At 45.5% G+C, this 24,844-nt stretch overlaps 1 long non-coding RNA gene across 5 annotated transcripts in view; it reads right to left on the bottom strand.

The window, feature by feature from the left end:
- Positions 1-374: 374 nt before the first annotated feature.
- LOC137751472 (uncharacterized) overlaps positions 375-24,844 on the bottom strand; it is a 142,712-nt gene continuing 118,242 nt past the window's right edge. For 3 of the 5 annotated variants that reach the window (XR_011070808.1, XR_011070806.1, XR_011070809.1), the window contains one exon: positions 375-2,379. This is a non-coding gene — a long non-coding RNA (uncharacterized lncRNA). Of the gene's footprint in view, positions 2,380-12,845; positions 13,001-24,844 lie in introns of those variants that run through there. The other 2 variants (XR_011070807.1, XR_011070810.1) reach the window with 1 other exon arrangement.

The raw sequence follows: 24,844 nt of genomic DNA, 5'->3' as shown, positions 1-24,844 counted from the left end.
TCTTTCACAGTAATCTTTTGATGTTCCAACTACCTGGTCTTTGTTGCAGAAACTCCTGAAGATCCTGGCTCCCCGCCTTGCCTATCTAGAGCAATCCCTCAGAGCTCTCTGAGATGCTGGGTCCCGGCTTAAGTCCTCAGCTTTTTCTGCTGAATAAAACATAACTCTCAACTTTTAGGTTGTGCTTTTTTTTTTTTTTTCAGTTGACACTGGTAAGAATGAAATACATAAGCATCTACAAGCTATGCAATATCAATTGTGTCACTTTGGTGATTCTGCCTATGAGTTAAATGCTCTGATACTGGCGTTTAAAACTAGCATCGCACATTACAAAAAGAGTAAAATTCATGCTAATAGCTTACAGTTTTAGTTTTTATTTACCTGGAATGACATAAAAAGCAAGTTAACAAACACCATAACAGGAGGAAACCCAGAGGGGAAAAAAGCTTCATTTTAGTATGTTGATTGGCACTTTTTTCCAGTTTTTTTTTTTTTTTTTTTTTTTTAAACAAGGGGCCCCATATTTTCTTTTTGTATTGGGCCCTGAAAATGACGTAGCTGGCCCTGCTCCTGGTACAAATAGGAGGTCAGGTTGTCAGGTTAAAAGATTCCACTCGAACTATTCACAGTTCTATGACTTCTAGTTAGTAAACATCTCATACAACTGGTCTGGAATGCTAATTATTTCAAGTTTAATTACAAATGTATATATGGTGCAAGTCTTAAACTTAACCACACACATCCCGGATCCTTCTTACCCTCAACCCCACATCCCATGGATTCTAATTCATTCTACCCTTTGATCTCTCTCCAAGCCAACTACGTGATACCACTGCCCTGGCCGCTGCCCAGGAGAAAGTCACCGTTACTTCACAGGAGCTTCTTCGATGGTCTCCTAATGGTCCACTTCCAGTCTTGCCTTGCTCACGCCATACCCAGCTGGCAGAATGACATCCTACCATGTGGCTCTGGTCATGCCTCCTGCCCTCCACAAGCTTAAAATCGTCCCATGGCTCCCCACTGCCTGCAGAGGGTGGGAGTCAAACACCCCCATCTGGCGCCTCCTCCACATCATCCCCAGGGGGTTCTGCCGGCCCTTCCACACCTGCCGTTGAGTTCTTGCCATCCAGAAACAGCTGCTATTTCCAGAAGGAACCTGACCCACTCAGGCCCTGGGGCCTTTGCTCACACAGCTACGTAGCATTCCCCTTTACCTGATCAGCTTTGACCGATTCTTCCAAATTCAGATCAGGTCTTTACTCCTCCTGGAAGCCCTCCTTGATTTCTCAGCTGGGTGAGGAAAATAACCTGTGTGCTCCTACAGCATCTTGGACATCCCCAGCTAATCACTTCCCCATTACACCGAAATGATGGATTTGTGTTATTTGTTTTTCTCTCTAGATATTGAACTCATGGAAAACAGAGATTTTTGTCTTGTTAACTATTGGAATATGAGCGAATACAGGCACACCTCATTTTACTGCACTTCGCTTTACGGTGCTTTGCAATACTGTGGTGTTGTGTGTGTTTTTGTTTTTCATTTTGTTTTGTTTTTTACAACTTGAAAGTTTTGTGGCAACCCTGTGCTGAGCAAGTCTGCTGGCCTGATTCTCCCAACAGCATTTGCTCACTTTGTACCTCTTTGTCCCATTTTGGGAATTCTCACAATATTTCAAACTTTTGCATTATTGTATTTGCGACGGTGATCCGTGAGCAGCGATGTTTGATGTTACTTTTGCAAAAAGATTATGACTCACTGAAGGAACAAAGGATGGTTAGCATTTTTTAGCAATAATGCATTTTTAAACAACACTTTTTTTAGACATAATGCTATTGCACACTTAACAGACTTCAGTATACAGCAAACATAATTTTTATATGCACCGGGAAACCAAAACATTCATGTGACTCGCTTTTTTTTTTTTTTTTGTCTGCATTGTGTCTTCGTTGCTGCGCGCGGGCTGTCTCTAGTTGCAGCGAGCAGGGGCTACTCTTCGTCGTGGTGAACGGGCTTCTCATTGCGGTGGCTTCTCTTGTTGTGGAGCACAGGGTCTAGACGACCAGGCTTCAGTAGTTGTGGCTCGTGGGCTCTAGAGCGCAGGCTCGGTAGTTGTGGCGCACAGGCTTAGTTGCTCCGCGGCATGTGGGATCTTCCCGGACCAGGACTCGAACCCATGTCCCCTGCATTGGCAGGCGGATTCTTAACCACTGCGCCTCCAGGGAAGTCCCATGTGACAAGCACTTGTGGTGCTTTGGAACTCGAGCCAAGTTGTCTGAGGTGTGCCCGGAGTAGAAGGCATTAGTGGATGAATATCCACTGGATTCCTTTCTTCTGTCTCCACCTGCTCTCTCTTCTCAATTTTCTTTGAACAAGAGTGCCTAAACAAACAAAAATGTACACTTTTAGGAGCGAATGAAACCCCCTTCCAGCTTACCATCTAGTGAGAGGGAGAGAAATGACCAGTGATGTTTCTGTACACCCTGAGTTGTTACAGATTTGAAGCAACTACCCCTGTGGGGAGTCAGGAAAGACCGTCTCCATGAGGACCTTCCAGGATGAGCGGAGAAGCACACGGTGGTGCCGGTCACAGAGGAGATGCTACCCATCAACAAGCAGTTAAACATCCCCCAGCAGGTCTCGAAGCCACGTGATTTGGTGACTTTGGGGCTTGAGTGAGACGCCTTCTCATCGTTTCTGCATTAAACAATTGCCTCTTTATCTCGCGGTGCCTCAAATCAGGAACATTTTTCATTTTCCTTCCTGGCCCTTATTTATTTCAGACAATTCATCTTTCTCTCTGTGCCCTTTGCTGCCACCTTGTTAATTGCTTGCTGTTCAAAGTTTTTCATGTTTAGGTTTACTTTTTTATTCGGTATCCAGGAAGCACAGCTTAAAAAAAATTTGTGGTAAGAGATACTAGAAATACAGCTTTTTTTTTTTAATACCTTTTCTTCTCCTCTCCATGAAAATGTTGAGGGGGAAAAAAAATCAGCCTAAGGTGGGGATTTCTAGTCCATTCACTGGGGGTGTGAAAGGAAGGGGCCCCTGTTTTGTGATTCTAGTGCCCACAGGCAGGGGCCTGGGATGTGTTTACACCCAGATCTGTTAGGAAATTAACTCAGCCCCCGTTTTGTTTTGTTTGGGGTCTCTGAAGGTCCCAAAGTTATTTAACGTGATGTAATAAGTTCCATCTGAAAAACGGAAAAATCTGGAAAAAAAAAGATTATTTGAAAGGACTCCATATAGTTATTTTCAGAGAATCAGAAAATAGACTGGGAGAGGCCCTACAGGCTCCAGTCTGCAATTCACCAGCAGCTTCACATCCCTCTGCCCTGAACCCTCTTCTGGGGACCATCACTTGATCTGTTCCTGAGAGGTTTAGGCCTCTGTCCAAAGCTCCCTCCCCAGTCAGGTCCACCTGACCATCTGCTCATTCTCACCTGATCAATCTGCAAACCCTACTCCCACTGACTGATGTGGCTCTTGTCCCTGCTTGAAATTACATATGTATTTTTGTTTGTTTGTTTTTACCATGTTCACTACTGGTATCCCCCCAATAAATTCTAAACATTCCATGAAAGCAGGGACTTTGTCCTGCTGCCCACTTCATCTCCACAGTGGGCACTCAGAAATATCTGGTGAATAAGAAAGCAAAAGAATGATGTCTTGGTTGGAATTTAGCATCCGCAAATACTTCCCTATGTGAAAATGACAGTGATATTGAGAATAGTAAAATAATCATTTTTAAACTATGATTTATTGGCTATTAACTAAGTCTCAGGCACTACATAAAGGGATTTGTGTGTGTCATCCTACTTCAGCTTCATAACAATCCTATGAGTTTCACATCACTATTTCTCCCATTTTCCAGATGAGGAAACTGAGGCTCGGCAGCGTCTGGGGACTCACCTGAGTTAACACAGATATGAAGTAATGGGCACGGACCACAACCCACACCTGACTCCAGTGCTCCAACTTTTCACCCCGACGCTAGACACAGCCGCTGCCGGCCCCCCATTTCTCACACAGAGCGCAACGTGAGCCCTGCACCTTAGAGCAACCTCCCGGAACTGTCCACCGCAAGGGTGCATTTCACTGTAAAATAATATGTCTCAAAGGTCTCATCAAGTGCCCTCTAAACTACAAACAGCATCAGAAGGGGGTTTCGTGGGGAGGAAGCGCTCAGGAGACAAAGCTGAATGAACTTCAGCTTGTTCAAGGGCAGCCTGCCCACCCCCCGCCCTGGGAAGGTCAGGACTGGTCTGGCAGATTTTGCAGCACCATCAGATGTGAGGGGAGTAATGATGATGACAGGAAGTTACAATCATAAGAAAAGCAATGCAGTTTTGACTTGTTGTGTGACGTTATGTGTTTTATGTACCTTATTTCAATGGAATCTCCCGACAGCCCTGGGAGGTAGGCATCCTCAGCCCCACATCGCAATGGTCCAGCCAGCTCGGTTGTGTTATGTAACCAGGCCACTCCCCCCAGCTAGGAGGAGACAGTGCTTGCATTCAAACTCCTTGCCAACCTCCCCAAAGACTATGCCGCTTCAATTACTCCACTCCCACAACGCACATCATGTCCTCTGTTAAAATTTTTTTTTAATTACCTTTCATTTTATGCAGAACTGTTGAGCACAGTTCTTTCTCCCATTCTTCTGTTCAATATAAAATAATGACCCTTAAACTCTGCCAAATAATAAGAAAAATTCAAATGAATTTTTAAAAAATAGAAAAAGAAAAGGGAAGTGGTAGGAAGGAAAACCACAGATTGTCATTTTGCTCCTATGGCCAATTCTCGTGTGCAAATAAATGTTAACAGGAGACACCCTGACAGAGTAGCATGGCCTTGACCCTGACCCATGACCTCCACCAGTGGCTGCCCAAAATTTGTTGGCAAGCTCAACTTCTTCATTTCCCCCTCATGGCTTCCTAGAGAGAAACGGAAGTTACGTGGCTTCTTACTGTGTCATTTATGTTTCTCACTGAATGTGCCTTTGAACATGTCTATTTTCTTTATATATTTACAGCTTAATTGATATCTGTAGAACTGCACACATTAAATATGTACAATCTGAGTCTGAGCAAGTATAAATATCCATGATACTGTCATGACAATCAAGGTAATACACATACTAGCACCTCCCCAAGTTTCCTTGCATCCTTTTTTATTGTTTGTTTGGTTGGTTTTTTGGAAGCACACGTAACAGATCTACCCTCTTAATTTTGAGATGCACAGAATTGTGTTATTAACTGCAGGCACCGTGTTGGCAAATCTCTGGAACTTATTTATCTTGCACGAATTAAACTTTATACCCATTGGACAGCAACTCCTCCTGCCCCCAGCCGCTGGTCACCACCACTGTATTCTCTGCTTCTACGACTCTACTTTAGATTCCTCTTATAAGTGGAATCATGCATTTTTGTCCTTGTGTGCCTGGCTTATTTCACTCAGCGTCACGTGTTCCACATTCACCCATGTTGTCACTAATGGCAGGACTTCCTTCTTTTTCAAGGCCGAATTCTTGTAATGGCCAAATTTTAGGTTTATTCTTTTTATTCCGCCTAATTGTCTGGTGAAATTCCCCACCTTGTCGTGTGTTTTCTTACCCATAATGATTACAGTTCCTTTGAAGACCTTGTCCCCGGGGATTCCAACAAAGTCACCAGGGTCTGTTCCTATTGTCCTTCTTTTCCCTTTTGATGCTGTTTGTTGACACGCCTGGTGATGTTTCACAGTAACTGTCTGCCTGTGCGTACGGAATGTCATGGAGCCTCCGAGGGTGTCACCTTTACCAGGTAGACCAAGTGAGGTCAAATCACCTGAGATTTCTCTCTAGTGCTTGTAAGGCTAGTTCAACCTTAGATTCATCCTGACTCATGGGTTTCAGCTGATGACCTGGTGATTTTATTAGGACCGATCCTCCGTCGTGGGCTGTGAACTCCAAGTTTTGTCTTCTCAGCACCTTGAGATCATGCTTAATGTTATCCCATTTCTTCAGTGGCTTATTCTGCACTTCGTAGACCCTTGCCTGTTCACTTTAAGAACATCAACACTTTTAGAGAAACCAGATGAGTGTTGGGCCCACTGCTCTCTGGATCCTAAGTCCTGGCTGCCTCGACAGCCCCAAATTCCATTTTTTCTTTTGCCTCTCCTGCCCCGTGAGATTTCCCTTTCTGCTGGCTTCTCTGCCTTCTAGCAGCAACCCTCTGCCGGTTCTTGCATATGGGATTCTCATCTGCTCACCCTGAAGTATGAATCAGCAAATACACAGATGGAGAGGCAGGTACAGAAGGTGGGCTTATTTTTCTGCAGTTCCCTGCTTGCAAAAATCTTGCTCTTCGATCCTGAATGCTGCCGTAGCTGTCTGCCACCTTTGAGCAGATCTTTCAGCATCCTACCTGGATTTTCTATTTGTTCTTGGCTCATTCACTGCTCTGTTTCCAGCCACTCCTTCATGGCTGGAAGCAGAAGTTCTCAGGAGAGATTTCAGTACAGCAGGTGGCATTTCTGATGAAGTCCAGAAACAGAGCTGATACAGGCAGGTCATTGGGCAGCTCCACAAAAGGAGCTACAAGAGGTATGTGGAGTAAAAACCATAAATCAAATAAGGAGAGGAGAAATGGTGAGAACTGAGTTGGGAACAGGACAGTTCAAAATAAATGGAGAAGCTGGTACTTCCCAATGGCCTTTGTAAGGAGCAGGAAATAATTACACTGGAGAAGTGGTCCATCATCCACATTGAACCATGTGATTCATGGTTCATGAACAACATGAACCATGGACCATGAACAACAAGGCAGCGTCTGGGCTTTTCCCCCATAATCAGAAGCAACAAAAGGAGTTTGACCAAAACTGGAATTTCTGGGAATAGTTCTTTTAGCAGAGAGACCCACTGGGCACTTCACCATCAGAACTGAGATGGGAGAGGCTGGATGAATTTGGGAAAGTCAGGAGGTTAACACAGGGTTTCGAGAGTTTGCAAAGATGTATTTCAGGGGGTGACAGCAGGACTGGGTAGGAAGGGAGAAGTGGATGGGACCTTGGGGCTCCTATAAGTTTTTCCTGAGCTTCACGCCGCACCATCCGTGAGTCATGTGGGTCTTAGGATGCACGTAACTCCTCCTGCGAGGGAAGGAACTGCCTGGATTTGTGTCCATGGAGTTTATAAAAGGCAGAGGCACACTCAGAAGGCCATTTCTCCTTTCTCATCAATCAGCAATTGCTTTCCTTTGAGACAATGGTTCGAGTCTGAAAGCAATTGCCTGATGAATGTGCATCTTCTCAGGAGAGCCTGGCAGGCAGGAAGCCTTGCGAGGGAGCAGTCACGTGATTAATTCTCCAGCCTCCAGGGACTTGCAGGTTCACAGAGACGGTTTCAACAGCCCACAGGGGCTGTGTTTTGTCTCAGAGGGGCGCTCACATTAGCTAACCGCACAGGAGTGGGTACGTGAACCAAATCCACTTTATAACATTTCAGTGAAAAACAGCCCTTCACACTGGCAGACTCATGTTAGTGTGACAAGCCCATTTTCTCCCTGTAGGTGGAGAGGGAGAAAGCTGCCGAAATACCGAGAACCTTTGAACAAATCCATAGAAGTAGAATTATGAATTCAGGAAACAATCAGATACGTGCACACAAATATTTGCAGGCACAAATGTTTCTTACGGTGTAATTTGTGAGTGAAACTGGAAACCATGAAAATGTCTTGCAGTGGGGGAAGTGGTAAAATTGTGGTCTAACCAAATAGTGGTTATAGCCTGCAATGACTTCAATTTACATTTGGTAAAATAGGTAATGATAGATAAAATGCAGACAATATTTTCATCTTACAAAGCAGACTGGAAAGTCTGTATCAGCATTGAATGTGTGAGGGCGGGCAGGGGAGACAGAGAAACTGGGGGAAAATAACTGAAATTTTTAACATTATTTATCCCAGAGCGACGGTCCTTATATTATTTTAATTTTCTACTTATTCCACAATGAACATATATTATGTTTATACTTATAGGAAGTATATGTTTATATGTTTATACTTTTATACTTTATAAAATGCATGTTTACACATTTCATATTGAAATATGACAAAAGGATATTGAAAAAATTTGAGACAGCAGAGTATCCTAGAAAACACACTTAAAACGAGGCAGACCTTGTTTAAATCAACACTCTGCCAATTTCTAACTCTCAGATCTTAGATTTTAAAAGGCAGTTCACCACTGTTTGCGTTCTGTTTATTCAAAAACGGGGAATCATGAGAACTCCCTTACACAATTTTCGTGAGATAAAGTGCAAAAGCCCTTAGCACATCATTAATGCTCAAATAGGGATCTGTTATTACTGTTGTTAGAGAACCATGATGATATTCCAGTTTTCTTCTCTGCAGGGACTCATGCAGATGTGACTTGTGACTCATAGCAAAGGATGCTGATTGGTGGCCTGGCCCCAGGGTGTGAGGCTGCTGGGGTCCCAGGGCTTGGGACGCCGAGGACCGGGGCAGCACCCGCTGGCAGGGCCACCGTGTTGGCCTCTACAGCTCTGCTTTCCCTGTGTGCTCCACGGACCAGCCTCTCCTGCTCTGAAAGTTCTTTCCTGTGCACGATGATGGTGACGATGATGACCTGAGTCGAGATAGGCGGGCATCGTTTCTCCTTCAGCCGGAAGGGTGGTCTCTGTTCTCACCCATTCTCCATTCCTGGGGACAACTCCCTGAGGATCTCAGACCTTACCTTATCACCACATGCAAAACCCAGAAACGCAAACATGGCGCCACCTCTGAAACCCCCGCACAGGAAGCACATATTCTGATCCAGGTCCTGGCAGGACTGGCATTTGGACGCCCTCTGACTTCCAGTCCAGTCCTCAGCAACCCTCTCTCGCAGCTGGGCATCGATTTACGCAACGTTTAAACTCAAGCTCTGCCTAGTCTTCGCTGATGATTTGGGGTGAGTCACTTCCCTGGGCTTGGCCTCTGCCGAGTCTCAGATCTCCCCACCTGGCAGGGCCTTCATGCGTCATCTTGTCTAAACTCCTCGTCTCGTCAGGTGAACAGTCACTCTGCCCCCGGCCCCATCGCTCTGCAGCCCCATTGATCAGCCTTGGCCCGCCCTCACCCCTCTGCCAGGGAAGTGGGGGCTGGAGCACCCCAGGCCAGGAGAGGCAGTGGTGACTCATGAGTATGGAGGGGGCCCCCGTTTGCTGAAGAGTCAGAAGTTCTCTCTGCCGAGGAAATTCATCAGCGTGGAATCTGACTCCCCAAGAAATTATATTTCTGATTTTAGTTTTCTGTTATCAACCTTTATTTTGCTAATTTCAGCTATGAGTATCATGTATGGGATCCCCACTCTATGCTAACCAAGGGCAAGGTATGCTACTAATTTTATCTAATTCCTACATCAATGCTTCAGGAATATTAATGTTATCCTCATTTCAAGGAAGAGGATATTTACTTTAGAGATGGGATTGAGAGATTTAGAGATGGCCAGCTGTCAATGCAGCTAGTAAGTGGGCTGTAAAGTGCAGTCGATGATTATTATTGAAACAAGCTGGAACTCTTTCTAAAGCCCATTTCTTTCCTATTACAAGTGAGGAAACCGAGGTTTCAAGATGGTGAGTAAGAGGTCTGAGGGTCTCACATTTGAGACCTGCTCTTCCAGATCCAGGAGGGGTGCTGCCTCTCCTTGGCATCTTGGCATCTTTCATCACGTGCTCCGAGGCTACTGCTTGAGGCCATGTCACTGGGCCTCTGCCCCTCGTTTTAGAAACTAGCCTCCACTATGTTCAGTGGTGTCCACAGATCTAGGCGTGTCCATCCATCATTACAAGGTTTCATAGGAGAAATCTGCCTCAATAGCAAGATCAGGGAGTGATCCCCAAAGAGAGACCTGCAGCCTGAGCTGGGGATGTGGAAGCAGATAAGAGGAGGGTGTGGATCCAGGCGGCCTTGGTGAGAGGGAGGAAGCAGAGGCAGGCTGCTTTCCTGAGTACCTGCAAAGCAAGCTCCAGGTGTTTCTTTTGTTGGTTTGTTTTTTCGTATCTTGTTATTACTGGTCACCTCCCTTGCCCTCATTGCCTGTCTGTGGGAGTTACTCTCTGTCTTCTTGGTTCCCGACTAGAGTACTTGGAACAAACTTGGTGTGAGACTCGCCATAGTTCAGATCAGACTCCATGTCAGATTATATTGTCTGTATACTCAGAGTAAATGGGCATACAGTAGGTGCTAACAAAAGCAGTACTGAGAGGAAAGTTATAGCCATAAAGGCCTACATTAAGAAATATATCACATAAACAAGCTAACTTTATACCTCAAGGAACTAGAGAAAGAACAAACTAAGCCCAAAGTTAGCAGAAGGAAGAAATAAGATTAGAGCAGAAATAAATGAAATAAAGGCTAGAACAATAGAAGAGATCAATGAAAATAAGAGCTGGTTTTTAAAAAAACGATAAAATCAAGAAAAAATTGATTCACATAAATAAATTTAGAAATGAAACAGGAGACATTAGAACAGATGCCACAGAAATACAAAGGACGATAAGAGAACACTATGAGAATAGAGTGGTGGGGGGAGGGGGGATTGTTTTTCAATGGGTATAAAGTTTTTGTTATGTGAGATGAATAAATCCTAGAGACCCACTGTACAGCATAGTAACTTTAGTTAACAATAACCACAGGTTAAAAGTAGGTGCACTTTAAAAATATGTATGCTTTAAAATATGTTTAGAGGAGAGATCTCATATTAAGTGTTCTCACCAGAACAAAACCAAAACACGCAAAAGAACACAAGGACATCTTTGGAAGTGAGGAACATGTTAGTACTTTGGTCATGGTGAGGGTATCACAGGTGTAACCGTATGTCCAAACTCATCAAGATGTACACGTTAGATGTATGCAGTTTTTTGTATATCAGGCATACCTCAATAAAGCAAATAAACAATTTGTTGAATAAACGAGCAAATGAAAAAGAATCCCAACTTCCATACATCCAGATCGTGAGCTGAGGACCAAAAGGCAGCTCCATTCAGTATAAAGACCGCAGATTAGCACCGGACAGACTTGACTTCAAATGCTGGCTTTGACTCACGTTAGTGGCTCAACTCTTTTGAGTTTGTTTCCTTTTCTCTAAAAGAGGGTAATCATCGTTCTTATCAATATGATTGTTGGGAAGATAAACGTTAGCTCTTGTGTATGTTATTCTGTGACTAGGATTTTCAGTATCATGACGACAGTGATTAAATCTGGTCAACAGTCCTGGCCTGAGTCAGCTGAGTCTGTCAGAGGGGCTGGGAGAGGGGCCAGGGGCTGCACTGGCCTGCACTAGACCCTCTCCAGATGTCTAGTCTTTGACCTTCAGAAATACAACCGCATAAGCTGGGGCGGACGTTGGTGGAAGCCTGCCTTCTGGGGGCAGCTGACTCATCAGGGTTACCGCGCTGTGGAGGGAGGATTCCACCAGGCTACGCAATCTGTGAGTAGACAAGGACGTGGGTGGTTTTGTTGCCTTTTCTAAATTGTGCTATTTCCACTGAGTTCTATTTCAGTGAATCCTGAGAGACCCTCTGCTCTAGAGACCAGAGCCAGACTTGATGGAAGAACGCCGGAGGGGAATGCCCGTGGCTGCTGCTTCCTGGGCATGCAGCGCCCTCTGGTGGCTTAGAGCCCAAGCGTTCACTCCGCTTCCTTTGCGCAGGTGTTGCGGCTGAAGGGAGGCTCCTGAGATTTCCTCCATCCTCTGGCCTGTCTTGCTTCCCTTGGGAGCCTGGAGATCTACGAGGGAGGGAAGGAGGACAAGGGGAGCCCTCTCATTGCACTCAAATGTGGCCTCATGTAATGGATCTGGCTGTACCATGAACTTGCTGGATGATCCACAATTATTTGCCTAGGCTCTTTGAGTCTCAGTTTCCTCGGAATTGTGTTGTGAGATTAAAGAGGACAGATAATGCATGCGGAAGCACCCTGAGCAATTCCTAGCACCCAGTAGGTTCACATCAAACAATTAGTTACCTTGACTTCAACATTTTCCTTTCTCAGCTAGATGAAATTGCTAAAGTCCAGAAAAAAGTCTCAATCTCTCCATAGATGTTAGCTAAGCGCTGAAGAGTGATGGGTTCACAGATCTCTAAAACCTGCCCCCACAGGAGCTCATAAACCTGATGGAGAGAAAGAGCTGTGCAAGAAAATAACTTTGTTTTTAAGATGGTTGCGTGAAAGTTAATCTTAATGTATCGTTAAGCTAGCTAGGCTGTGTTCTCATTATAGTCCCATCCTTGCTTCAGAGACGGAAGAGGAGTTAATAGTTCTAATAACCACACCCGGTCCATAGGGTACCTATGGGAGGTAGGTGGCAGCAATGATCACACGAGCAAAATCCCTTAGGGGTTAACTTGAATCTCCTGCATCTCGAAAAGAACAATTAGGGAATTAAATTAAGTATGCCATGGGCTTTGACCCAGTATTACACTCCCAAGAAATTATTCTAAGCAAATAATTTTGATAAAAATTTTAAAAAGAAATTGAAGTCACATAGAGGATGTTGTTAACGGGACCTGGTAAAGGACACAAAAAGATGGACATAATCTAATGGTAAATAGAATTACATCAGTCAGAGGGACTATTACGCAGCCATACAAAGTTAGAATCAGGAAGACACTGAAAGAAATGTGTACGCAATTAAATACAAATAAGAGCAGAGTATGAAGTTGCACATATTTACACCTAAAAAGCATGTATATACAATGAAAGAAACTAATGTATTAGGATAATGTGATTTGGGACATGGTCTTGTACTAACATTATAAAAAATGAGGACCATACTTTTATATAAAGATGCATACAAATTTTATGTAAAGATCCTAATCCTAATACAAAGTGAATAATTTACAGTTTATTCTCAATTGTGCAAGAGTGAGGACAGAATGTGATGTAACTTCAGAATGGTGACAGACGCCTTCTGGGTTGGGTGGTTTGTGCTGCCATCTCGGAGCTGGTGACACGTTCCCTGAATAATGAAAGTAGAAAAGCTGTAGTCATCCCTGGAGATGGAACAGCCCACGGATTAAGAACATAGGCTTTGGAGCCCAAATGCCTAGATTCAAGTCCACACCTGGTTTGCTGTTCAACTTTCAGCAATACTTAAACCCTTGTGACTCAGCGTCCTTCTTGGTACTGTTAGATCATAATGGGACTTGACTTAAATGGTTCTTGTGAAGCTTACGGAAGTTAATATTATATATGGAAAGAGCTTATTATGTAGAGTTAGCGTTATTTGATGTCTTAGTATCATCACCATAATTTTCTCATCACCATCATCATGTAGTTTGAGTCGAGTGAGGGCTAGGAGAGGCTTTACAGACTGAAAAGGCTTGGATATGGGACTGCGTTAGCTTTTAACCAGTCCCAATTTCCATGGAGTAGACAGTAATAGGTGATGTTACAGAGCAGGTCTGGGGGGGTGTGTAAGTACCCGAGTGCCTGGATTTTATCCCATAGAGACCTTTGAGATTCACAGGGAAGTTGTGGGGACAGAAGGCAGCATGTCCCCTAGAGACATGCTTATGTAAGCCATCAGAAACTCAGATGTGGCTGGGAGCAGCATTACCAAGAAGCCACTTCTTCAGCATCTTCACTGAACTGCATGCAGCAATAAATAAAACCTCATATGGATTTTATGCTCCAATTTCACGCTTGTGAGGCTGGAAAAAGTTCAGTAAGCAAATAAAAGAAATTCAGCTGAATTTTATTGAGTTAGTTGACTCAGCAACTAACTGAGTTAGTTGGATTGCACATCCCTAAGTTCATTTTCCTTTATAGGACCATAAACATGGCAGGGGATGAGAGTGGGGAAAGGGGAGTCTCCAAGCTGAGACAATAGACAAGGATGTTCTACGTTCAGAGGCAGCTACTTTCCTATGGCTTTTCCGAGTGCTCCAAAACAGAGTCCCAGATGTCTGGTGCATCAGGAATCAGCATATGTGTGTTCTACAAGCAAGCACCAAGGCCCAGTGCAATGGCTCGCCACACAGGTAAGGGGCTACGTATGGGCTGGCCAAAAAGTTCATTCCGGTTTTTCTGTATGATGTTATGGACCAACCTGAACGAACTTTTTGGCCAACCCAATAGATGATCAGGAAAGAGAACCCAAGGCTCTAATTAGGAAGGCTGTGCAAGACATGGATTCATATCCACCAACTGAGCATGTGTGGGGCCACCACCGGGACCTCAGGCAATTCTGGTTCTAAATCCAGGTCTCCCGAGGTCCCTAAAACTGCTTTGTCCATCTCAAGTGTTGCTTCGAAATCTTCAAGTTATGAGAAGCAAAAAAGGATCCCTCCCACGCTGTCACAGACTTCGAGGCAGGTGATCTTGCAGAGGTGTGGTGACCCAAGTTCAGCCACTGGTTTAAGTAGAAGCCAGTACCTGAGAGCCTGAACCAGTACCTGCCTCAGCCCTGCCCCAAATCCATGCCCCACAGCATGGGAGAGTCCTGCAGTTTTCAGGGCACCAGATGTCTTTTTGAACATTGTTTTTCATGCCAAGTAGTTGCAACAGGAAAACAAGTGTTACAATCTTCGGAGTTACAATCTCCAGATGTATCATTGATTGCATGAATATTGTCTACTTGGTGCCAAACCTTTGTTAGATGCTGTGTAGACCAAGGACGGTAAGTTCTATTAACTAGTTGATATGATTAACTCAACACTCTGCACCTGAGGTTAAAAAAAAAAAAAAAAAAGGAAAATGACCTGATCCTAGTTCTTTCCTGGAAGGACCTCCCCATCTATAAGAGGAAACAGTGACCAAGAGCTACAGTTTAATGGATGAAACAGGGTGAGGGCTCTGATAGCCTCAATGGAAGCCCAGAGCAAGAGCACGTACATCCCCTTGGGGAAGTAGAGGCAGGCCCAGATTCTTCCTGGAAGAGGCAGGCAACACTTTATTTAGCTCAGTAGAAGTTAAGCTCAGGGTTTCTCAATTTTAACAGTATTGACATTTTCGACTGGATAAACCTTTGTTGCAGGGGGCTGTCCTGTGCATTGTAGGATGTTTAGAGCATCCCTGGCCTCTACCCAGTGGTGAAAACCAAAAATGTCTTTAGACATTGCCCAGTGTCTCCCCTTCCACTGAGAACCACTGATGGAGCTCCACGAAAGCAGGTGGGGAAGTGTCTAGAAAACAGAACTCAGTTTTATTTGTAGGGAGTCCTTGTGAGGTTTTAGAGGTCATCCTGCCATGAGGCTCACCTGGCAGAGGCAGTAGCTAGCGGTGATGTCCCCACTCAACTCAGCATCGAATCAGGCAGGAGGTCTCGGGCCAGTCACTGGTCTGATCCTGCCTGAGGTGGCTTTCCTCCAGAACAGCCGTAGCGACCCCTGGGGCTTCCTGCCAAGTCCCACGTGGCTACATGGCTCTACGACATCAACGTCTCTGATTTCAATGTGACATGGGCTTCCACTTACAGTGTAAACAGCATGTGAGCAAAGGGACTTTGAAAAACAGAAAAATCCAGGTTCTGGTTCAAAGTGAAGTTATGTTTGAAATTCTGAGATTCAAAGAAGTTTGGGAGCCAGAAGTCGACCGTGGAGGCTATCTGGTCCATTATATGGGTGGGTGGTGGAGGGAAGGGAGGAGCTCAGACAACAGTCTTTTCCTCAAAGACCCTCTGCCCCTCAGCGGTGAATTTGTTTGGGCTCCAGACACCAGAAGAGGACTTATACTTCCCTGGGTAACAGTACAGGCAAAATAAATGGTATGACAGGGACAAGTGACACATCCTGTTTCTCCCATTCTTTCTGAAGGCACACAATGGAGGCACTGGCAACAGCAGGACAAAGACTTGCAGACCATCAAGAATTGGTTGGCCAACACTTTGATGTTGCGTGGTAGAAAATAGTGATTTCTTGCTTAAAAGAAGGCATTGCATGGAGACAGTAACTGTCATGGAGCTATTACTACATGACATTCCGACCTGAGCATCAGCAGAGCTTCTCCTGAGCTCCCCCAACAACTCTAGACAAGTTGTGACTTGCCCAAGGCCACACAACTAGCAGGTGCCATGAGTGGGACTGTCTTGACCCCAAATCTCCCACCCCTAACCCCTGTGCTAGCCAATACTGTTTCCTCCCATTCCTCAGGTATTTTAAGGTCTGGTGAAATTGCTGACATGTGAAGTCAGCATTTGAAATAAAACCGTGACTCGCAGAGCATCAGAATCTCCTGGAGGACTTGGTGAAGCAGACTGCTGGGCTTCCCCACGCCCCGCCCCCACAGGAAGTTCACCCCAGGTGATGGCGCTGGTCCAGCCTCAGCATCTGAAGATACGGGTGACGTGTGTTCGGATAAATATCGTAGAAGTCCCACACATACAGTTTACCCCGATCCTGGTTGCTCACGGCTGGCTTTATCGGCGCCCCCTACTCCTATCCTTAGCCTATGCATTAATGTACATTATCCATGGTTATCAAGTTGGATGACTGTGGTTGAGAGCCTTCTATTTTTCTATCAGAATTAAAGGGTTTAGGGGAAAATAAGTTTAGCTGCTGCGTGCCCTCACATAGCCTTTCAGGGCTGGGGCAAAATGGCTGGGAATTAAAGTTTCACAGGTGCCCTAGGCCTGTCCACCGTGACGAAGGCCATGGAGTTTTCAGTTCAGGATCTCACGGCCCCAGACAGAGGAGGAATAGGACAGCCTGCATTTTTCCTCCAGCTCTGTCTGATGCTCAGGTGCTTTTACCAAGGGACTGGGGCCAGGCCCCCAGGGGCAGCTGGGCTCCATGCTTCAGTTTCAAGTGCAGGGCACAGAGGGATGACCCAGAGGTGCCCAGGGCTGAGGCCAGGTCAAGGTCACTGGCCATCACACCCCAGTATGCACGCCCCTCTGCTTCCCTCGTGGTTGTCAGGGTGCTGAACCAGGAGGCACAGCAGGGCAGCCTGAGCCTGTGGACTTTGAACATATTTATCCAAACCCAGCCGTGGAGCCCACGAGACCATAACCCCGTAAGCCTTGCTTTCATCATCTGTAGGTTGGCCATTATAATTGTTCCTGCCTTGGTGTTAATGTGAGGATTAAATAAAGGACTATCCCATATGGAAACACTCAAGATGAGCTCTAGTTGTGCTGACCCTGGAGAACTACTGACATTTGTACACCTAATGGCATCGTCTGTACCCTCCGAGTCAACGTATTTTATTCCCAGAGGCTGGCCCACAGCTGACCAAGTCCTAGCTCTTAGAGTCACCCTAAGGATTCCTTCTAGTATAATGCCCACAGCTTCTTGAGATGTAGCACAGAGCTTCTCAACGGGCATACAAACTGCAGGGGTCTCTTGTTAAGATGCCCTCACTATTCAAAGTACGGGCCATGGACCAGGAGCCTTGGCATCACCTGGGAGCTTATTAGAACTGCAGCATCTCAGGATCCACCTCAGATCTATCGAATCAGAATCTGCCTTTTAACTAGTTCCCGCAGGTAATTTGCATGTTCACTAAAGCTTGAGAAATTCCAGCTCGGAAAATCCTGTTAGAAAATATGCTTTACTCGGGGTGTTTTAGAAGCACATCACTCCTTGGCTCATTGTACGTATGTCTAATCCTCTTTCCTCCACAGTCATTTACTTTACAACTATACTATTAGAAATACTATTTCTATTTCTATACTATTTCTTAGCAGTTACTGTCTGATTACATACATATACATATATTCATGACTTTAATCTTCGTATGACTCCAGAAGGTAGATATTGCATTCTACAGATGAGAAAGCTAGGAATTGGTAACTAGGTAACCCGAGGCAAGTAGTATTAGCTCTCCAGATAGTAAGAAAGATCTGGGGTCAGATCCTGACCTGGCTGTCAGTGCTGTGCTGTCAAAGCTTCGTTACCCAGAACTTACCAAGCGGAGGACCTTCACATCTGCACAAATTGCCACTCAAGACTGTTTGTATCTTCTTCCAAACAGATGAAACAGATTCTAGCATAATAATGTAACTGCATACCAATAACAAAGCAATTTCTTCATGAAAATTCAATAATGAAAACTGATAATAAACTGAAAGACACCAGGAAGTCTTCATCTGACTTTTCTAGGTCTTGTCCCTTTGGTGCAGGCAGTCCTTGGACCCCCAGGTGCTGAGAAGTGGGGTGGCTGGTGAATTTCTTCCTTGATGTAAGCCCTCCACAGGGGGAACAGTGGGGGGAATTTTTGGATGGCATCTCAGAACCAGAAGGTGCCTGGAAAGGCCAGGCAATCTCAATGAAGAGGCTATGTGAGCCTCCGTTACCCCTGGAATTAATGGAAGTGTTTTCCTATACACTTACCCAACTCTTTAGTTTTCAGAGCATTTCACATTCATTATCTGGTCCCATCCTCTTAACCTCAGTAGTAAGCTACATTCGAAATACTGATTTCTGTTTCACAGAAGAGAAAATGCGGGCCCAGAATCCTCCCCTTAAGAGTGATGCCCAGTGTCACTTACGTCAGCATCCAAAACATTTTCACAAGCAAAATCTGGAAACATCACTAACTCCCTTGTTACAGGTATAAACCTGAGATTTGGGAGGCCGAGTGACTTATTCCACTCACCTAATCTCTTCAGATTCAGAGCAGATAGGTACTTTTTAAATTAACCACACCGTGAGTCAGTCAGACAACACCGTTAAGTGAAAGGTTTGCGTTCAAAGTATCTGTCTAAGCCACAATCCTTGCTATCAGCCGTGACTAACTTGGTCATGCAGCACCCCCCCCACCACCCCCGAGGCCCTTCCTTCTGCCCCCAGCTGAAGGGGTCTGTTCAGACCCGTTTCCAACAGGGAGGTGGAGCCATGACTCACCCTCTATGGAAACAGCTAACATTTTTACAATGTGCTTTACAGTCCCTAATAATGATCGTTTGAAAACAATGGTAAGCCAAGTTTTATTGAGTCTGAAACTCAGAGACCTTAAGCGACCTGCCCAGGGGCACGGAGGTGGAAGGTTAGAGCTCCAGAATGAACACAGTTGTTCTGAATGCACGTGTCTCCACCAGGATTTCTCGGAGGATAGTCTATAGGCTCATCATCTCCAAAGAATGATTTCAGATGCTTACGAAACTGATTCGCTGGTACGTACAAGATACTTGAGCATCTCTGGAGTGGAGCCTGGGATCTGCTTTTTAAAAGCTCGCCAGCATCTTCCTGCACTCTCAGTTTTGAAACACCATCAGTTCTATTTAGAGCTTCTGAGTAAATACAGCCCATCACGTCGGGTTTTTCTCAAACGTCCTTCCTCTCAACGCCTTCTCCCTGCAACAACTTTCAGGAAGACCGATGTCCTTTATTCTACTTGATTACTTCCTAGTACTTGCTGTGCCATTCATACGCGGCTGGCCTGAGATGATGTGTCACCCTAGTCTCATTTGAGGCATCGGTGTCCCCGATGAACAGAGGTGACAACAAAGGCTTAGGAAGATGAAGGAACTCCCACTAGGCATTACAGCAAGTAAGAGGTGGGCCAAGCCTGAATTCGAATGCAGGAGGATCTGATTTCTAAGTCCAGTGTTTCAGTTAAACTGTCCCAGTGACAGTACAGAACAGTATTTAGTACGTGGTGTATGCTCGATGTTTACTGAATGACTGAGTCACTGCATCCCTGGTGAACTCACTTGTTCTCTGAGCTCCCTCATCCCCACGTTAGAACACGGGGAGGATAATACCTGCAGTGGGGCCGGGAGTAGAAAATGCCACATGGTGAGGAGGGCAGTGCAGGGCAGCTGCCCACTAAGTGTTCATTCCCTTTCATCTCCTGGTCAGGGGCTGCATCGGCTGTTTCAAAAGGTGTTTAAGCTGAGCCGAATCGCACTCGAGAGTGACAGAAAAACCTGAAACCTCGGGATACAAGCATCATCTCCTGGAGCCAAGAAGCAGGCCTGGGCAGGCTCTGCCTCCTTTTTTAAGACACTGCCCACCCCCCCGACACACAGGGGAAGCGGGAGGGTGAGGATGTCCGCCTCCCCCACCCCCCACGAGCTCACTGCAGCCGGTGGTGTTCACAGCTCTCCCGCAGGGTCGGCGCCTGCTGGCAGCCCGGCCTGTGGGCACCTGCCCGGGAGGAGCTGTGAGCCACGGCTATGTCAACTGCTTGTCAGAGCACCTCCCGTGTGTGTGTCTTGCATCCTTGCGTTGCAGGCCAGGAGGGATGCGGGCTCCTGATGTCCTGTACTTAGGTCCCGGGCAGCAGGCTCCAGGCGGAGCTGCTCAAGGCCCTGTTTTGGAGAATAGAGTCAGGGGACACCAGACCAGAGACCAGCGTGAGGAAGGGGGGTGAGGGCCCAGTGGGGCTGAGGCTCCACAGTGGCTCCTGGAAAGAATGTCCGAGAATGTGGAGGAGGGTGTCCGCAGAGCCCAGGCTGGGGCCGAGGGGTGTCTCTGAGGCCGATTTCCCACTGGACGTGGACAAAGTTCTTGACTAACTGTGCCTTGGTTTCCTCAATTCTCAACACAAGCAGACGCAGACAAGGCATAGACCAGAAGCTCCCTAAAAGCCTTGGGTGGTAAGAACTGCTGGAAGAATTACATTATTACAAAAGTGACTTTAAAATATATTATTTTCTTATTTCTTAAGGACTAATATTGCTATAAAAGTTTTTATATGGAATTTATGTCAAATGTTGATAAAAGTTTTCTTCAGACCTGATTCAACAATTTTGTACAGAAATAAACATCCTTTGTTTCTTCTGGTTAAAAAAAAAAAAAAAAAAAAAAAGCCTTGGGGACCTGAGCTTCCTGGTTACTAGCTCACAGAAACAGCCGGGTGGCCACTGTCACTGCCAGCCCATCACTGAAGCCACCGCTAGGCTCTCTAGTGCAGTGGGTGGCTTGGACACGTGTGTGCTGGGTGGCCCTAGTTGTTCGTCGTGTTAACTGATCCAGCCATGCCTTGCGTGAAAGGTTAACTGGAAGTCAAAACAATATTCCGGAAATAGACCTATGTTACCCTTTTGGCCAGCATCAGACAGTGAGAATTCTTCTACCCCACACCAGACACAGGGTCATTGCATTAGTTCTTGAAGGTGCCATAACAAATTGCCACAAACCGGGTGACTCAAAAAATTGAATCACGGTTCTGGAGGCTGGAAGTTGGAAATCAAGGTGTCAGCAGACTTGGCTCCTTCCGGAGGCCCCGAGGAAGGGTCTCTTCCATGCCCCTCTCCCAGCTGCTGGTAGCTGTTGCCGGTCCTTGGCTTTTACATGATTCCCTCCAATCTCTGCAGCCATCTTCACATGGTTTTCGTCCCGATGTATCTCAGGGTCTGTGTCCAAGTTCCCTTCTTCTGAAAGGAAAACGGCCATCGAACTAAAACCTTGAACCCTAGTTCACTGAATCCAACAGGCCCTCATCCTAATGCGATTGCATTTGAAGAGATCTTATTTCCAAATAGGGTTACATTCACAAGTACTAGAGATTAGGATTTGAACATGTATTTTCAGGGCCTTAAATCAACCCTTGACAGTCACTTAGGGATCAAACTTTAGTTGCCCTCCCTAAGGATTCAAGCTAGAGAGTGTTTTCAGTTCTTTAACTGGGCTTGTGCAGCGCGGATAACTATTTAGAACATCTCTGGCTATATACATCACGGATCCCACCGATTTCATAAGAGGGTCTGTTTCCCGTATCCAACACATTAATTAGAAAAACACTTAGTATTGATCAAAGGTAAAGCTTCCCAAGTACCCACACCTGGAGGTGTTTTCTGATTGGAATGCTTCTCGACCAACTCTGAGATGTGATTTCCTTAAAGCAATAATTTCCCTTCGAATTTCAGTGTAAACTCACCAGTGCACATATTTATGACTGTTTATGATGAAGTATAAGTGAACTAAAGATGCTGTAACATCAACTGACAGTCATATATACATCGCCTGGTTGCCAAGATAAAAATGAAGAAATACATTCTATTATCTCTGGTTAATAAACAGACAACCTGAGGAAGAGAGATGAAGCCACTAATTTAACAAACACACAGTTAATACATTGTAGAGGGGAAGTGAAAATATAGTCTACTCACCCCAATTTCTCACTGAACTTAGGCTCACTTCTCATTCCTTCTTAACTTACTCACTTGAAAGTTGAGTGACCTTGGATGGGTCACTTGCTCTCTCACAGTTGTAGTGTCCCCAGTAGTATAAAGACTGAGAAACTGTTTTCTCTGACAGAATATTTGTAGGTCATTGGAGGTAAAAGTGCTCTGTGGACTCTAAGCTGATAGACATGTACCAGGAGGGTCGTGATGGGAATTTTCTGCTTCCAGAGTGGTCTGCTGTCTTAGCTCTTTTAACAAGCACTGAAACAGGTATGCAAGATCAGGCATCTAGCTCTAAAAATAGCTTCTCGCTATTGCTCAAGGAAATACAACGGAAGTTACTTTTTTAAACAACTTTCCGGCCGAGTCTTACCACAAGGAGGTTAGGCAGGACTTTTTCTTAGAGACAAATTTTAGCCAAGACATGGGTCTTCCTGCGTAGCTAACGCCAAATCTTCTCTAAGAAGGATGGTCATTGAAATGTCCAGCTGTTTCTCCAGGGAGTAAAACCTTCCTCTTATCCCCTTAACTCAGCCATCCCTCAATACGTATTTCTAAATTTAATTACAAGGATTTTTACCATTTTAAAGTAATACAGCTGCACGTTAGACACTTGAAAACCAGAGAATAGCCTACAACATCTTTCCCTCTTCCCCCCCGCCATCACAACGCTTATATTCTTTGCAGTGGCCTCAGGACATTCTTATATATTTCAACTTTTACATAGATAAAATCATACTGTATATTTTTTTATCCCATTTTTTCCTGCTTACATCATGGTATAGGTATCTTTCCATGTTATTTTAGAGTTTTCTTAACTCATTTAAAGGAGCTGAGTGTATATACTATAATTTATATACCTATTTCCCTGTTATTGATTATTTAAGGCTCTTTCTAGTTTCTCCCCATTAAAAATGCCTCAGGGAATATATTTATACATAGATGTTGCTTTCTTTCTCAGACAAGGAATTAGATCCTTAGGCTCAGTTCCCAGAGGTGAATTATTGGGTCAAAGAATATGAATATTTCTTTGTGTCTGGGAAGTCTTTGCCAAATTGCTTTCCAAAATAGTCATTACAATAAAAGAGGGACAAGGAGAGTTTTACCCTAACTCCAGCAATTTTGTGTTTTATTTTCTCCTTCAGCCACCGATACTTTAACAAGCAGAAAACCCTCCTTGTTTGGATTTGGATTTCTCTGTATGGGAGACTGGCCACCTTTATGTATACATTTGCTTCCTAGTTATCATTCCCTAAGTCCTATGTTCTTCTTTACATGTGGAGACCTCCACGTGGTATCAGGCGTCACTGGAGATTCAGGCACAAGGCAGCCTCGACTGACTGCACAGACGTGGGGTCCAAGTAGTCGGGAAGGGATTCAAGCCTCGTGTTCCGTCGTGACCCGGGTTTGGGGAACCGGTGGGTTACGGAGAGACAAGAGGAGGGCTGAGATCCAGGGTCTACAGGTGTGGTGCTCAGGTGTGATTCACGTACCAGGTGGAAGAGAAAGGCTGGGAACGAGGAGTTAGATGGCGGCCACCGTCCGAAGGTTCAGGCTCAGCCCCTAGCCTGGTGTGTGTCACCGGGGCCGAATCACCCAGTCTGGGACGTGTCTGCTGAGCACCTGGCCCCAGTGGTCAGTACCCGGTCACGAGTAGCCCCTGTTCCTGAGGCACAAGCCCTGCCATCAGGGCCTAATGACTCAGTGGGAGCAACTGACATCCTCAAAGGAAATGTCACAAACGCTTGTAGGGGCCACGTCTGAAGTCCCCAGAGCTCAGCACAGGGCTTGCCACACGGCAACCCTTGCTAAGTGTCATCATGTTAATAAGCGGGTAACTAACAGTTGAATGGTTAGCACGTGTGCGATGTTTAACATCTTGGAACCAGACCCATATGGCAAGGAGGAGGAACCAAAGGTGTCAGGATTAGGGAAGAGGCCTGTAACGTGACAGACCATTTGGGTTTCAGCAGCTCAAGAAAATCCTGAAGGAGATGACAGCTGAAGGCTTTTGCTGGCAGGATTTCTAGGAGCTGAAGTCACCAGTTCCTCACTGAAGGAAGAGCTGGGTGACACCTGCATTTGTCTAGTACATGATGACAGTTCAATATATATTCCTTCTATTTCCCCTCTTGTCCTTCAGCAGGAATTGAGTCTATGCATATGTAATTAATTGGCAAAGCCAAATTTTTACCTTGAAGCCACACATCAGAGCATGATAGACCTGATAGGGATGTTAAAGACAATCCAGTAAGAATCCCACATTTTAGAGATGGAGGAACTGAAGCCCAGAACGTCCTGCTCACCTTCTATGGCCAGAGCATGAAGCGTTAGATCGGCCCCAAGGTCATCTGTCCCCTCGGACCCGTGTACCTCCTCTGCCATCCCCAAATGCACTTGAGAAGCCCAGGATGTTTATTTTCTACATTTGGCCTCAGGCCCCACAGTGTTTCTAGGGAAGCCCAGACTCCCTCTGGGAGTGGGGAAGCCAGGAAATGGGCGCAGTAGAACACCATGCCTGTTTGTGGTCCACTGCGGAGGACCTGGTCAGTGGCCCCGACTGCACGTGGGCATCTCCAGGTTAGGACACTCCCAGCCTGCACCTTGGGCAGCAGGGTTAGGGTGAGACACATCATAGTGACACAGAGCAGGAGCTCTGGCTGCATCAGATCTGCACACGCCCTCAGCTGTGCACTTGGTGTGCCCTGTGATCCAAGGAGAGCCATTCCCCACTCTACCTCAGTTTCCCCATCTGTCAAATGAGGAGACCAGAATAGGGAGGATCTATTT

Source organism: Eschrichtius robustus, chromosome 17 (assembly GCF_028021215.1).
Source record: "Eschrichtius robustus isolate mEscRob2 chromosome 17, mEscRob2.pri, whole genome shotgun sequence".
Classification (NCBI taxonomy): domain Eukaryota; kingdom Metazoa; phylum Chordata; class Mammalia; order Artiodactyla; family Eschrichtiidae; genus Eschrichtius; species Eschrichtius robustus.
This window is presented reverse-complemented; position numbering and strand designations above follow the sequence as displayed.